Source organism: Hyperolius riggenbachi, chromosome 4 (assembly GCF_040937935.1).
Source record: "Hyperolius riggenbachi isolate aHypRig1 chromosome 4, aHypRig1.pri, whole genome shotgun sequence".
Lineage (NCBI taxonomy): Eukaryota > Metazoa > Chordata > Amphibia > Anura > Hyperoliidae > Hyperolius > Hyperolius riggenbachi.
Window position 1 is genome coordinate 242871919 of NC_090649.1, and position 13749 is coordinate 242885667.

The following is a 13749-nucleotide window of genomic DNA, read 5'->3' on the forward strand; positions in this document are numbered from 1 at the left end:
TAAATGCAGAAAATAGGCAGAAGCAGATTTTCTGCATTTTACATTACAGTAAAAATCCGCCGAATTTAGCGGTTAATAGCAAAGCCCCGTAAGTCCTAGAAACACCAAATTTTCAGGGGTTATTAAACTGAATCTTGTGAACAAGATGCAAAAAAAGTTTTCAAAAAGACCTTATAGTTTTTGAGAAAATCAATGTTAGTCGGGCGGAATTTCCACGATTTCCGGTGTAAATTTCCGCGATTTCCGGCGGAAATCCGCCTAACGCGCTTGCATTACCGATTTCCGCATTCCGATGGGGAAATGCAATTTCCGATCGGAATTTCGGAAATTGCATTTCCGCGGAATCCGAATGAGCATCCCTAGATGTAGTTTACTGCCATACATATACTACTTGCTAATTATTACAGAAACCACACCCCCAGTGTCATCTTCCATAATCCTGCTCATCACACCCTCCAACAACTCTCCCCCACCCTGTATATGAACATGCCCCTCTGGACACCCACCAATCACTATATCTGGAGATGTTGGGAAGGAGGGAACAGCACACCACAGACTGCTGGCTTGCAATGATTGCACGTTTACATAGGTAAGGTCTACAAAGTTGTAAAACAAATAAACGGAGCAGCCCGAAAAAAAAAGCACCAATGAAAGTAAAGTGAACCCTGTGCACTCCACCATGTTATAGCTGACACTTATTACTGCATACAAACAGGAACTATAAAACATAGACTGTCTGCTCACTTTTGTTTAAAAACGGGAACTAAATATACATAGTATAAGAGAAAGAGCTAAAGCTGCTCTACAACAGGAACTCTGCATAAAAACGGACTGACACACTTTTGCTACAAAAACAGGGATTTTGATTGTGATTAGGGCATAAGCTCACCAGTGCCAAAAATCTATCCTTGGTCTGGTGAGTCCTTTTCAACTGGGCATTACGACTATGTAACTGTACAGTGCACCTTGCTCAGAGAGAAATGTCAGTTCAGAAGGGGTTTGTCAAGTTGGGATGAGGCTGCAAGTTGAGATCTGGTCACTGGACCTACATGTTACAAATTAGAGACAAAGTAGCCTGTGCTCACACCATTCAGCATTTATATACCTAACAGCAAATGCTAGGAGGGGGTGTGGCCATATAATCCAACATTGAAAGTAAAGTTAACCATTTACCGCCATCCTAACGTATTAAAACGTCATGCTTACCGCTATTAACAGCAACATGACGTTTTAATACGTCGCGCATTCCCGCCGCTGATACCGCCGTGTGTCCGCCGCTACCGCCGCCATTACCGTCGGGATCCCGTGCTGGGTGATTGGGGAAGAGGACCGAACAGTCCTCTACCCAATCGCAGTGCCTGGAGTGAATGGACCTGACCGCGAACAGCGGCTACGTCCATTCACATAAACAGGAAATGTAACAGTTTAATAAAGTGTAAAAAAAAAAAAAAGTGAACACGTCCTATGAGTGTTCACCTGCGCCATCTTGTGGCCAAAAAGTATATTACACCTACAAAATACATACATTTTCAAGTATATACACATCATTAATAAAATTACACTTCCAACCCTCCCCCCCAAAAAAAAACACTTGTAAAAAAAAAAAAATCAGCTTAAAAAAAATAAATAAATAGTTGCCTTAGGGACTCAGCTTTTTTTATTCTATATTTTATGGGGGAAAATTAATTTTAATTTATTACATAGGGGCTTGTAATTATGGCCAGAACAAACAGAAAAATAACCACTTATATTTCAAAATAATATACCTTCGCCATACATTGTGGTAGGGACATAATCTAAACGGTTTAATTATCGGGACCACTGGGCAAATAAAACGTGTTTGTTTTATCCACAGGAGAATGTTTAATTTTAAAACTATAAAGGCTGAACACTGAGAAATAATGATTTTTTTCTGTTTTTCTCGTTAAAATGCATTTAGAATAAAAAAAATTCTTAGCAAAATGTACTATCCACAGAAAGCCTAATTGGTGGCGAAAAAAACGAGGTATAGTTCATTTACTTGTGATAAGTAGTAATAAAGTTATTAGGGAATAAAAGGGAGGAGCGCTGACAACTGAAAATTGCTCTGGTCCGTTAGGATAAAAACCCTTGGGGGTGAACTGGTTAACAGGGGAATATTATATTCCCACAACCTCCTCGCTTTGAATTCTGAAATGTTATATTTATAAATTTGATGCCCTGGACTTGTGCCCAGTGTGGGTTAATTGTTGTTATTGAGTATTTTCTATGTTTTATATGGTTCTCACATTGATCATTTTGTACTGTTTCATGCATTTGCTTCTCAATAAAACAATTTGAATAAAAAGATATTAAAGTTAACCCTCTGCACTCCACCATGTTATAGCTGGCACTTATTATTGCAGATATTATATGCAGCTTATATGCTAATAACAATCAAAATCCCCATTTTTGTAGCAAGTGTGACAGTCCCTGTTTTTGTGTAGATTTTAGCTCTTTTGCTTAACCACTTCACCACTGAGGGGTTTTACCCCCTGACCACCAGAGCAATTTTCACCTTTCAGCGCTCCTTCCACTCATTCGTCTATAACTTTATTATTACTTATCCCAATGAAATGAACTATATCTTGTTTTTTTTGCCACCAATTAGGCTTTCTTTAGGTGGGACATTATGCCAAGAATTATTTTATTCTAAATGTGTTTTAATGGGGAAATAGGAAAAAATGTGGGAAAAAATTATTATTTTTCAGTTTTCGGCCATTATAGTTTTTAAATAAAGCATGCTACTGTAATTAAAACCCATGAAATGTATTAACCCATTTGTCCCGGTTATAAAACCATTTAAATTATGTCCCTATCACAATGTTTGGCGACAATATTTTATTTGGAAATAAAGGTGCATTTTTTTCAGTTTTGCATCCATCCCTAATTACAAGCCCGCAGTTTATAAAGTAACAGTGTTATACCCTCTTGACATAAATATTTAAAAAGTTCAGTCCCTAAGGTAACTATTTATGTTTTTTTTTTATTGTATTTTTTTTTTTTTTTATTATTACAAAAAAAAATAAAAATTGGGGAGTGTGGGAGGTAATGAGTTAATTTATTGTGTAAATGTAATGTTTGTATATGTAAAATGCTTTTAGGGTGTAGTTTACTATTTGGCCACAAGATGGCCACAGAGTGTTTGTTTACATGCGACCTGTAAGCGTCCGGAAGGACGCTTACAGGAAGCAGTAGGAGGCTGGGAGACGCACAATGATCTCGCTGTTTCTGAAAGAAGCAGCAGATCATTGCGGGGGCTAGATCAACGACGGGAATGGATTTTCCCGTTCATTGATCTCCGGGCGAGCGGGCGGCGGCGTGCACGAGCGGCGGGTGCGCGCGCACGAGCGGCGGGAGCGCGGACAGCGGCGGTAGCGCGGAAGGTACGGATTTCTCCGTCCCTGGTTTTTTAGGAGGGAAAAAAGGGGCGGAGAAATTCGTACCGCTGGGGGTAAAGTGGTTAAACCATGTATATTTAGTTCCTGGTTTTGAACAGAAGTGAGCAGACAGTCCATGTTTCATAGTCCCTGTTTTTATGCAGTTATAAGAGTCAACTATAACGTGGTCGAGTGCATAGGGTTAACTTTTCTTTTAATGTTAAATTTTATGGTCACACCCCCTCCTAGCATATTTAAAAGTAGCCTCCCTGGCGGTATGGACGAGCTGAGTTCGTCCAGCAAAAACTTGCAAAAAACGTTAATGACGAGCTGAGCTCGTCCATGCCGACAGGGAGATTTCCTGTTTCTCTGCCCCGCCGGCTGCATTTTTTTCTTATCAGAGGGATTCCCCAGGATGGCTGGATGCCTGACTGCACGCTGTGGGTAGCGATCTGTGCTACCCACAGCGTGCAGAACAAGCATCCAGCCACCCTGGGCAGCCAGCGGGGTAGAGAATGTGCGGGGGACGAGATCGGGAGGGAGGGGGCGGAGGGGGACAGGCCGCCCGCAACAGCCACAATAGAAGGGGGATCCCCCCACCCGCACAGAGGGGGATCCCCCCGCCCGCAAAAGCCACAATAGAAGGGGGATCCTCCCACCCGCACAGAGGGGGATCCCCCGCCCGCAACAGCCACAATAGAAGGGGGATCCCCCCGCCCGTACAGAGGGGGATCCCCTGCCCGCAACAGCCACCATATAAAGGGGTTCCCCCCGCCCGCACAGAGGGGGATCCCCCGCCAGCACAGCCTCCACATACAAGGGGGATCCCCGCACATTCTCTGCCCCGCTGGCTGCCCAGGGATTCCCTAGGGTGGCTGGATGCTTGTTCTGAACGCTGTGGGTAGCACAGATTGCTACCCACAGCGTGCTGGGGGGGGGGGGAGGAGGATCGGGAGGGGGACATCTGGCTACCTATAAATCTGGCTAAACACCTGGCTCACTATATACCTGGCTAAACATCTGGCTCACTATATACCTGGCTAAACACCTGGCTCACTATATACCTGGCTAAACATCTGGCTCACTATATACCTGGCTAAACATCTGGCTCACTATATACCTGGCTAAACACCTGGCTCACTATATACTTGGCTAACTATACTTGGCTAACTATACCTGGCTGCACATCTGGCTAACTATACCTGGCTGCACATCTTCTACCTATACATCTGGGTCTTATACTCACCATTGGCATGCTGATCCCTCGTCGCGTACCTCTGATAGCTTCCCCAGTGTCTTCTTCCATGTCCCTTGGCGGATTTTGCTTCTTCCTCAGCGATCACATGTCCCCCGTTGATCGGCGTTGATGACACCAGGGTCACACAGCGTCATCAACATCTTGCAGAAAACACTTTTTTTTTTTTAATTGAATTCAATACAATAATCTGTATTAAATTTAATATTAAAAAAAAATTGGTTGCAAAAAAAAATGGTTGCAAATTATTGGAAATTAATTGAAACACTTTTTGCACGGAAATCCTGGGGAAACTGAACGCCAGGGTGGTTAATGAATTGGTAGACCACAGGCTATTTTGCAAAGCAGCAACCTGAAGTGCACTGGAGCCATCCGAGGACAAGGAGGAGGTCAAAGGACAAGGAGGCAGTGATATTGGCTGGCTTTACTGGGTGGGGGTAAGCAGAGGGCAACTAATTGGGGCAGAACACAAATTAAAGTGGTAGTACAACCCATACACCAAGGTCCAATCATTATCACAGCCCTCCTCCCACAGTTCCCGCAGTTGGCTGATGGTGTAATGGTTAAGGGCTCTGCCTCTGACACAGGAGACCAGGGTTCGAATCTCGGCTCTGCCTGTTCAGTAAGCCAGCACTAATTCAGTAGGAGACCTTTGGCAAGTCTCCCTTACACTGCTACTGCCAATAGAGCGCGCCCTAGTGGCTGCTGCTCTGCTCTGGCGCTTTGAGTCCGCAAGGAGAAAAGCGCAATATAAATGTTATTTGTCTTGTCTTGTCTTTGTCTAAAACAATTTGATCACAAAATAATATACATGTTTTTTTAACACTTGATCATTCCTTAGCTTGATGACATTTTATGCTGCAAACTCTTTTGAGATTTTTTTGAAGATTGTGGATTAGACTTAATGATGTGTTGTGCCATGTCATCTGTGAATTAGATCTAACATCTGTTACTGCATTAATCAGTTACAATGCATACTTTTTTGTGATCAGTATTGATAAAAGTGGATTGTTCAGGTTTGGTCTTTATATTGGTCTGGCATGTCCACATATTTAATAATTTTAATATATGTTAATTTGATTTTATGAGTTATGGGCCCGATCCAATTCACTTTTTGTCACTTTTTCAATTGCAGAATGCAAAAGTTATTTTAAACAGAAGATGAAAAAGATATCACTTAGGAGAAAAAAATGTACCGTATTTCCCACCGTATAAGACACACTTTTTCTCCCCAAAAAATGGTAGAAAAACTCCCTACGTCTTATACGGCAAAGGCAGGGAATCCCTGACTTACAAATGCCCACCGATATGAACCGCCAATCCTGTGTGTGTTAAGTGTTCCCAATGCCCCCGGTCCCTCCCCCATGCCTGCTTCAGGGGCCAGATGCAATTCCCCTTTTCTCAGGCGTTTTCTCCTAGAAGATAATGTTACATCTTCTATTTAGAATAACTTTTCAGCACTTTGCAAGTGAAAAAGAACCAAAATGTAAGTAGAAATGTACTATCAAAATTATTTTGAGTATTTTCTTGCTTGCTAATAGTTTAAAAGGGAAGTTATTTTAAGTTGTGAAAATATCACCTAGGTGAAAACTCAGGTGAAAAAGTTAATTGCATATGGGCCCATGTGTTTGCCTGTGTCCTGGGAAGTGTATAGTGTACCCCCTCCCGCTGCCTTATTTCTCTCCCCCTTGTTGTTCCTGCCCCCCCCCCCGGGGGGGGGGGGGTTATCTGCAGCGGGCTTACCTCTCCTCCATGCCCGCAAGGATTGGAGACCTCCTTCACAGCTGTGAAGCTTGCACTAGTGATCGGCATGCGATGATGGCGCAACCATCACATGCTGATCATTAGGGAGAGCTGTGTGGATGGGGAGGAGGTCTCCAATCCTCGCATGGTGGAGAGAGGTAAGCCCACTCTAGATAAACACCTGGGGGAAGAGCCAGGAACCACAAAGTGGAGGGAGATGAGGCATGTGGTGGGAGCGGGCACACTATACATTTGCGGGGGACACAGGCAAACACATGGAGCAGGCATGGGGGACATGGGCAGACACATGGAGCAGGCATGAGGGGCACAGGCAGACACATGGAGCAGGCATGGGGACACAGGGGGACACATGGAGCAGGCATGAGGGGCACAGGCAGACACATGGAGCAGGCATGGGGACACAGGGGGACACATGGAGCAGGCATGGGGGACACGGGCAGACACATGGAGCAGGCATGAGGGGCACAGGCAGACACATGGAGCAGGCATGGGGACACAGGGGGACACATGGAGCAGGCATGAGGGGCACAGGCAGACACATGGAGCAGGCATGGGGACACATGGAGCAGGCATGAGGGGCACAGGCAGACACATGGAGCAGGCATGGGGGACACAGGCGGACACATGGAGCAGGCATGGGGGACACAGGCGGACACATGGAGCAGGCATGGGGGACACAGGCGGACACATGGAGCAGGCATGGGGGACACAGGCGGACACATGGAGCAGGCATGGAGGACACAGGCGGACACATGGAGCATCCATGGGGACACAGGCAGACACATGGAGAAGGCATGGAGGACACAGGTGGGCACATTGGGCAGGCATGGGGGACACAATGATGGAGACATAGGGACACAGGAGGAAACCATTTGGGGGAGAACATGTACACGACGCTCCTGGAACATGGATGCACCAGGTTTAGTATATGTTTTTTTCCCTGGTTTTTGCCCTCTACACCTAGGTGCGTCTTATATTCCGGAGCGTCTTATACAGCGGAAAATGTGGTAAATGGATGAGACCCATATATATTTACATATAATGTGTGAGTGTCTACACACTATCCAATCTTTTCTATATGCGAATTTCATTGGTAACCTATAGTAATAAAGTACCTTTTACAAAGGAAATATGTCATGCATTAAACCATTTTTAGAAGGGAAATTTCAAACATCCCTTTCTCAATTACAAACAACCAATGCTATATACAATCCAGTGATTTCACATGGCCTGAACAGCTGTTTGCTGTTACCTCACCGCACATGCTGCATCTGTCACAATCCAGGTGATAAACATCACAAGGAACATTGGGAATCAAAAAGACTGCAGCTACTGGATAATGAGACACACAGGTTTTTCCTTGAACTTACTACACTGGAGGATGGCCAGTCAGAAGTTGGCTTAATAACCCTACTGCACTTCATAGGACTCATTAAGACTTAACATAACAACTAAGAGGCAACAAGTACTTATGCTGTCTAAAACTATTAAGTTCCCCAGCCAGCATTCTCAAGAAGCAGTTTACACTATCTTTTGCAGTAACTTTTACCTTGACAGACACACTTGGAGGTGCTAACACCCAACCCGCTCTTTTCTTTTGTGTATTTGTTAAATAGATGGTTTACGCAGCAGCTCAACAAATAAGTGGCCTGCACTCTTACTGCTCAGTGCTCACTAATCTTCCAGCCCTCGTTTTCTTCATTGATAACATTCACAATAAAGCAGTAAAAGCAGTGTTGCCAACTCATCCCTTTAATTACTGACACATCTAAGTTATACAGGTTCTGGGGCGATTTGCACATTATCAATGCCTTAACTGCATCTACCTAGCCACAAAACCTGTATAATGCATATGTGTCAGTAATTAAAGGGATGAGTTGGCAACACTGAGTTAAATATTTTTACAACATCTGGCAACTCATCGAGAGCAGGCAGAAAGGGGACAGCGGTGGGTGGGGGGGGGGGTGACCCCCACCTCACCTGGGTTCCTATTCCCCACTCCCCCTACAGCTAGTTTCAATCATTTAAAAATCGTTTAAGATCAAGATAATGTAGCAGGCGGGGAACTTGCTTCCTTGCGCTCCACTGCTCCAATGAACATCAGAGGACGGCATTACAGGAAGTGACGCAGCAGCGGTGGGACGGAAGGAAGTAAGTTCCCCGCTCGCTGCCTGCTACGTTATCTTGATAAACAATATTGCTATCTGGAGGGGTAGCAGGGACGGGGGACCCAGGTGAGGGAGGGGGGGGCCGACCCCCGCTGCCACCCTCGTCCTGCCTGCTATACTCCTCCAGCATAGCGGCCACCTTTCACCCACAGGCTGTGACACAGAAACTGATCTGTTTCTGTGTCCAAAACTGCCTGTGAAGATGGGGATCCGTTTTCCCATTGCTATTCACTACCCCTCCGTATATCCGGGGTCCATGATAATGCAGAAAATCCAGACTGTCCGTTCAGGTTTTGAAAACGAGTCCCCGCAAATGCAGACGGATCCGTTTTTTTCTTGGGTGAAGACGGCTGCTATTTTTAACATTGCTGTCCATGGCTCCGTTTTTAATCAGGGCTGAGAAACAGAGCCACGGATACGTTTCCAGACCTAGGGCTTGATTCACAAAGCGGTGATAACTCAGTTATCACGCCTAAAAGACTTTAGGCGTGATAACCTTTGCACCACTGAGTTATCACCGATTTTTGCTCTAACTCGCGCAAAGTTTCCGCGCGTACGCGCAAAGTCCCATAGGGCTTAATGGGAGCTTCGCGCGAGTTGCTTCTTATCATGCCTAAAGTGAGTTTAGGCGTGATAAGGGGCTTTTCACTGGCGTGCAAACACTTTGCACCGCTTTGTGAATCAAGCCCCTAGTGTGAACCAGCTTTACTTGCAATATGTCCAGCTTGAGGCAAACAAAATAGAGTAATATTAATCAATGGGAATCCTAGGTTCCATATTCAAAAAACATTTAGCACCATATTCTCCTTCCCTGGCTTTAGTAAATCATTGCAGTGTGTATAAATTGTAATTTAAAGTTGTTTAACCTCCCTGCCGTTATAAAAAATTGCTGCGCACGGCAGGGAGGGTGTTTTTTGGCTTTTTTTTTTTGTAGCATGTAGCTAGCCTAGCGCTAGCTACATGCTTCCCCCCTCCCTGCGGTGTCCCCCCGAATGCGCCGATCGCCGCCGGCGCATTTACCCATCCGGAAATCCTGTTCTGAACGGGATTTTTAGGAGGGCTTCCCCCGTCGCCATGGCGACGGGCGCGATGACGTCACCGACGTCATCGACGTCGTGACGTCAGAGGGAGTCCCGAACCACCCCTCGACGCTGCCTGGCACTGATTGGCCAGGCGGCGCACGGGTCTCGGGGGGGGGGCACCCTCTGATGCTGCGGGTTGCGGCGAATCGGAGCGGAGCGGCGGCGATCGTAAGTTACACGCAGCTAGCAAAGTGCTAGCTGCGTGTAACAAAAAAAAAATTATGCAAATCGGCCCAGCAGGGCCTGAGGAATCCTCCGCGGCAGGTTACCCCGAGCTGAGCTCGGGATAACCGGCAGGGAGGTTAACATGTCTTCTATTTCTTTTTGCAGCCACCCATTTAATTTCAAAACCAGTCAGCATTCTGAAACTGTACTACTTTGAAACCTTGGCAACAGTGCTGTATTTTGAGGACAGACTTCCTAGTTATTACCATGTTGCTGTATGAGTAATTAGCTGCATAGTTATTCCGTAGATGTGGATTAATTGGAAGCCATCTGTAATGCCTATCATTTTTTTTTTGCTTTGGGCCCTTGCTCCACGGGCACTCTTAACTCCCAAGCTACTTCAGACAATCTATAGTTCCATGCTCATCTAATGTCCAACTCAGTGAGGCCAATTTATTATTGCCATGTCAAGAGGTAATGGTGAGATCAGGAGGGGGGGGGCAAGTTGGGTGGTCAAGAAGGCAGAACCAGTGAGCTTTAGTGGCCAGGAAGGCAAAGCCAGTGAACTTGATGCTCCACCCTTTGACGATTGTCAAAAATGCATGGCTTTCAATACCATGGAAGGGGCAGAGAAAGGAATGGAGCAAAGAGTAGACAAGAGTACAATTTCGCCCACAAAGTACCCTCGTCCCAGTGTTGGGGAACAAGTGGGTAATCTTCTGGTGCCCAGGAGAGGCTTATTGTGCTATTCTGTCACACCATTAATGGGGAGGCCCACAAAAGAGCCTCACCCACATAAGTAAATGACTAAAAGTGATTAGTACCTCAGACTTAAATAAAAAAAAAAAAACATGCACACACACAAAAATAAACGAATTAATTTTAACACAAATCTTTTTTTATGTATTTTATCAAAATCCAATAATGTAATCCATGTCTGTACTTAAATATTCTTTTCTAAACTCCTTGCTGAGGCTTTACATTCGTCAACCCATATGGATAAATGGAAGCCCTTTGGAAAATTCAAAAAAGGACATTTTTATTTGTACAAACTGTGCATGCACGCTGATATGCCTTGTAAGAAAAAGCATGTGCCAGGCATCGTGCTGCATGGGTACATTTTTTACATAACAAGAAGTAAACCTACACCTGCAGTTATAGTAGTGTAATTTATTCTTGATATAGAATGTGCACACGCTATACCTGATTTTATTTGAGCTGATAGCAGCTGCTGATTAGAGATGGCCCGAACCTGTGCTGTAGCAAACAGCTATGGGGAATGACCTCAGGGTCATTTCCGCATACAGCATTTTATGCATTACTGGGCAGACGCTTTCCTGGCGGTTGCGTGTCCTTGATCGCGCACCTGCAGCCGGTAACGTCCTGCGCAGAACACTCCTGGGTGCTGGTGTGCGATCAAGGACGCACGGCCGCCGGGAAAGCGTCTGCGCAGTAATGCGTAAAATGACTTATGCGAAAATGGCCCCAAGGTCATTCCCCATAGCTGTTCGCTATAGAACAAGTTTGGGCCATCTCTACTGCTGATGTGCACAGAGCCTAAGGAGTATGAAGGTTACAGCTGCAGTGGTGTACTGAGCCAATTTTTAATCCTTCAGCTTAGTTATTCAGACTTGTCAAATTCCTTTTAAGTACAAACTTATTTAGCCAAATAAAAGGATTCTGATTAGTACCTATCAATATTTTGGGCAAGACAGTGTTACGAGTACAATATAAGTCTCTTTGCACACTGCATGTGATTCTGATTCCGCGTTTTAATCTGTTTTTACATCCGATTCCGATTTTTAATCTTTACTGCATGCTGCGTTTTTTGATCCGTTTTTCTGAATGGGAAACTCTGAATTGAAAATCTGAATCGGAAAACAAATTTGCAGTGTGCAGGAAGCCTAAGAGTACTTGGAAGATCTGACACGATTTTGAGACTGAACAGGAATTTCTCAAGACTAAAAACAGGACTGTAAACTCTGCTACTTGCCACATTGGTATGGCTACATAAGGAAATGATTTTCAGAAGCAAAACAAGATTGAATGATAGGGCAAACCTAATCATAATTACCTCTGTACACACATTGGTTAGATTTTTTTTTGACACTGTAATTTTTATAATTGATTTAATTTTGTCATGTTAAATGTATAGACCCTAATTTAGATTTTATCCCTTATCACTCTTTCTGTTGTCAAACTGTTATGTCAGGTTATCTCGATTTGCTCTGAATGCCAATGTAAATATCATATGGTTTCTGGATACATTTTGTATTTTGACAGACCAGAAGCAAGATCGATATTTATAAACCTAATGTCTGGAAAGCGAACTGGGAGAGCTTTAGCTATTGACACATGATGTACACTGATTTGATTTTTGCTTCCAAACATAGTTGAAAAATTGCCTTGAATGGACTGTCAATATTTATAGCTATTTACTCTTTAGCAATAAACTGAAAAGATGACAAGATATGTATCTGTCTAAAGGCACTTGGAAGTGTAGTATGAATACTATTATTAATAATACTATAGCTGGAGCTGTTCAAGTTATAATCTGGAAGTTAACAATTGGAATAGGTTGTATTAGGATCGAAAAAAAACCACAGTCTTGTAAAAAGTAATACCTTTTAATGGCTTTGTATTAGGATCACACACAACTACACATTTTCGTAATGGGAGAGTAGTTTTAGAAACGTGTATTTAAATAATATGAGCATTGTCATCTACAGTGATCAGGCAAAACATTTAAGCCACCTGCCTAATATTCTGTACTGCCCTTCTGCTTTCTACTGCTCAAACATCTCGTCCTGTCAAGTTATGGGTTCCAGAAGAACCCAGTAGGTTTCCCGTGCCATCATCCTTCCCTAGCTCCATAATCAAGTTTTTATGTTCTCATTTAGGTCTCCTCAGCGGTGGACAGGAGTCAGCATGGACTGCATCAGTGATGAGCGAAATATATTTCATATAAATTTGGGTAAAAATGGTATAGTTTCACAGAATTCAGCAAAAGTTGGACTGTCAATATCCAATATTAACAATATTCATTGTTAATGAAAAGGAAAAACAATTACTGTTTTAATTGTTCTTAAGGGTTGCATTCTGATTTTAATTTCATTATACTCTTAGGTACATTTATTTAATCCTTTGTTCACTTGTTGAATGATAAGCAAGAAAGGTTGTCATTTTCCCTGTGCCAATAATGAAAAAAGGCAGAATAATAATCGTGTCAATGAAAATATGCTTATTTCAAAGAACTCTTGAAATTGAATGTCAAGGTGCAGTGGAGGCTATAGAAAACCATTTTTTTTCAAACATTTTTATTAGAAAGCGTAGTCACATTGGGCATGATTCACAAAGCTTTTTCGCCTGTTTTCCTCTGTTTTCGCCTTATGTATGTTCCTTTTTTAAGGTCCCAAACAGCAAAAATATAATCTAATTAAGGTAAGAAGGCTAAACGTGGCATGCATGGCCACATGATTCAAAATGATGCCACCTCAATATAAGTGTGCATGGAGGGACAAAACTCAGCAGAACTAACAAGTCACTCTCACACAGAATTTTCACATTGCTGGAGTAGAATATACTAGCTGCTGATATCAAAACCATTCTATGTTTGACCATCTAATTGTTAAAAGGTATTCTGCAAAGTACCTCAGCCTATTTAAATGCTGCAGTCCAGGTAGATTGCAAACCTTAATGCTGGTTTCACACTATATACCAGTGTTAGCAGTGCGGTGCTTCACGCCCATCGCACCGCCAAAAACAGGCCTTCAGGGAACACCGCACTATTGTGCCACTGGCCAAGCAGGAAGTGACGCGCGCTTGCTGTCACTTCCTGCTTCGGGTATGAGTAAGCATATTGTTAAAATATGCTTCAGCAAATGCGTGCCGCGTAGCCAACATGTTTAATGAAACGT

At 43.7% G+C, this 13749-nt stretch overlaps 1 protein-coding gene across 8 annotated transcripts in view; it reads left to right on the top strand.

Moving 5' to 3' along the window:
* MEI4 (meiotic double-stranded break formation protein 4) overlaps positions 1–13749 on the top strand; it is a 622672-nt gene that overhangs the window by 223748 nt on the left and 385175 nt on the right. The gene's annotated exons all lie outside the window — the stretch shown is intronic.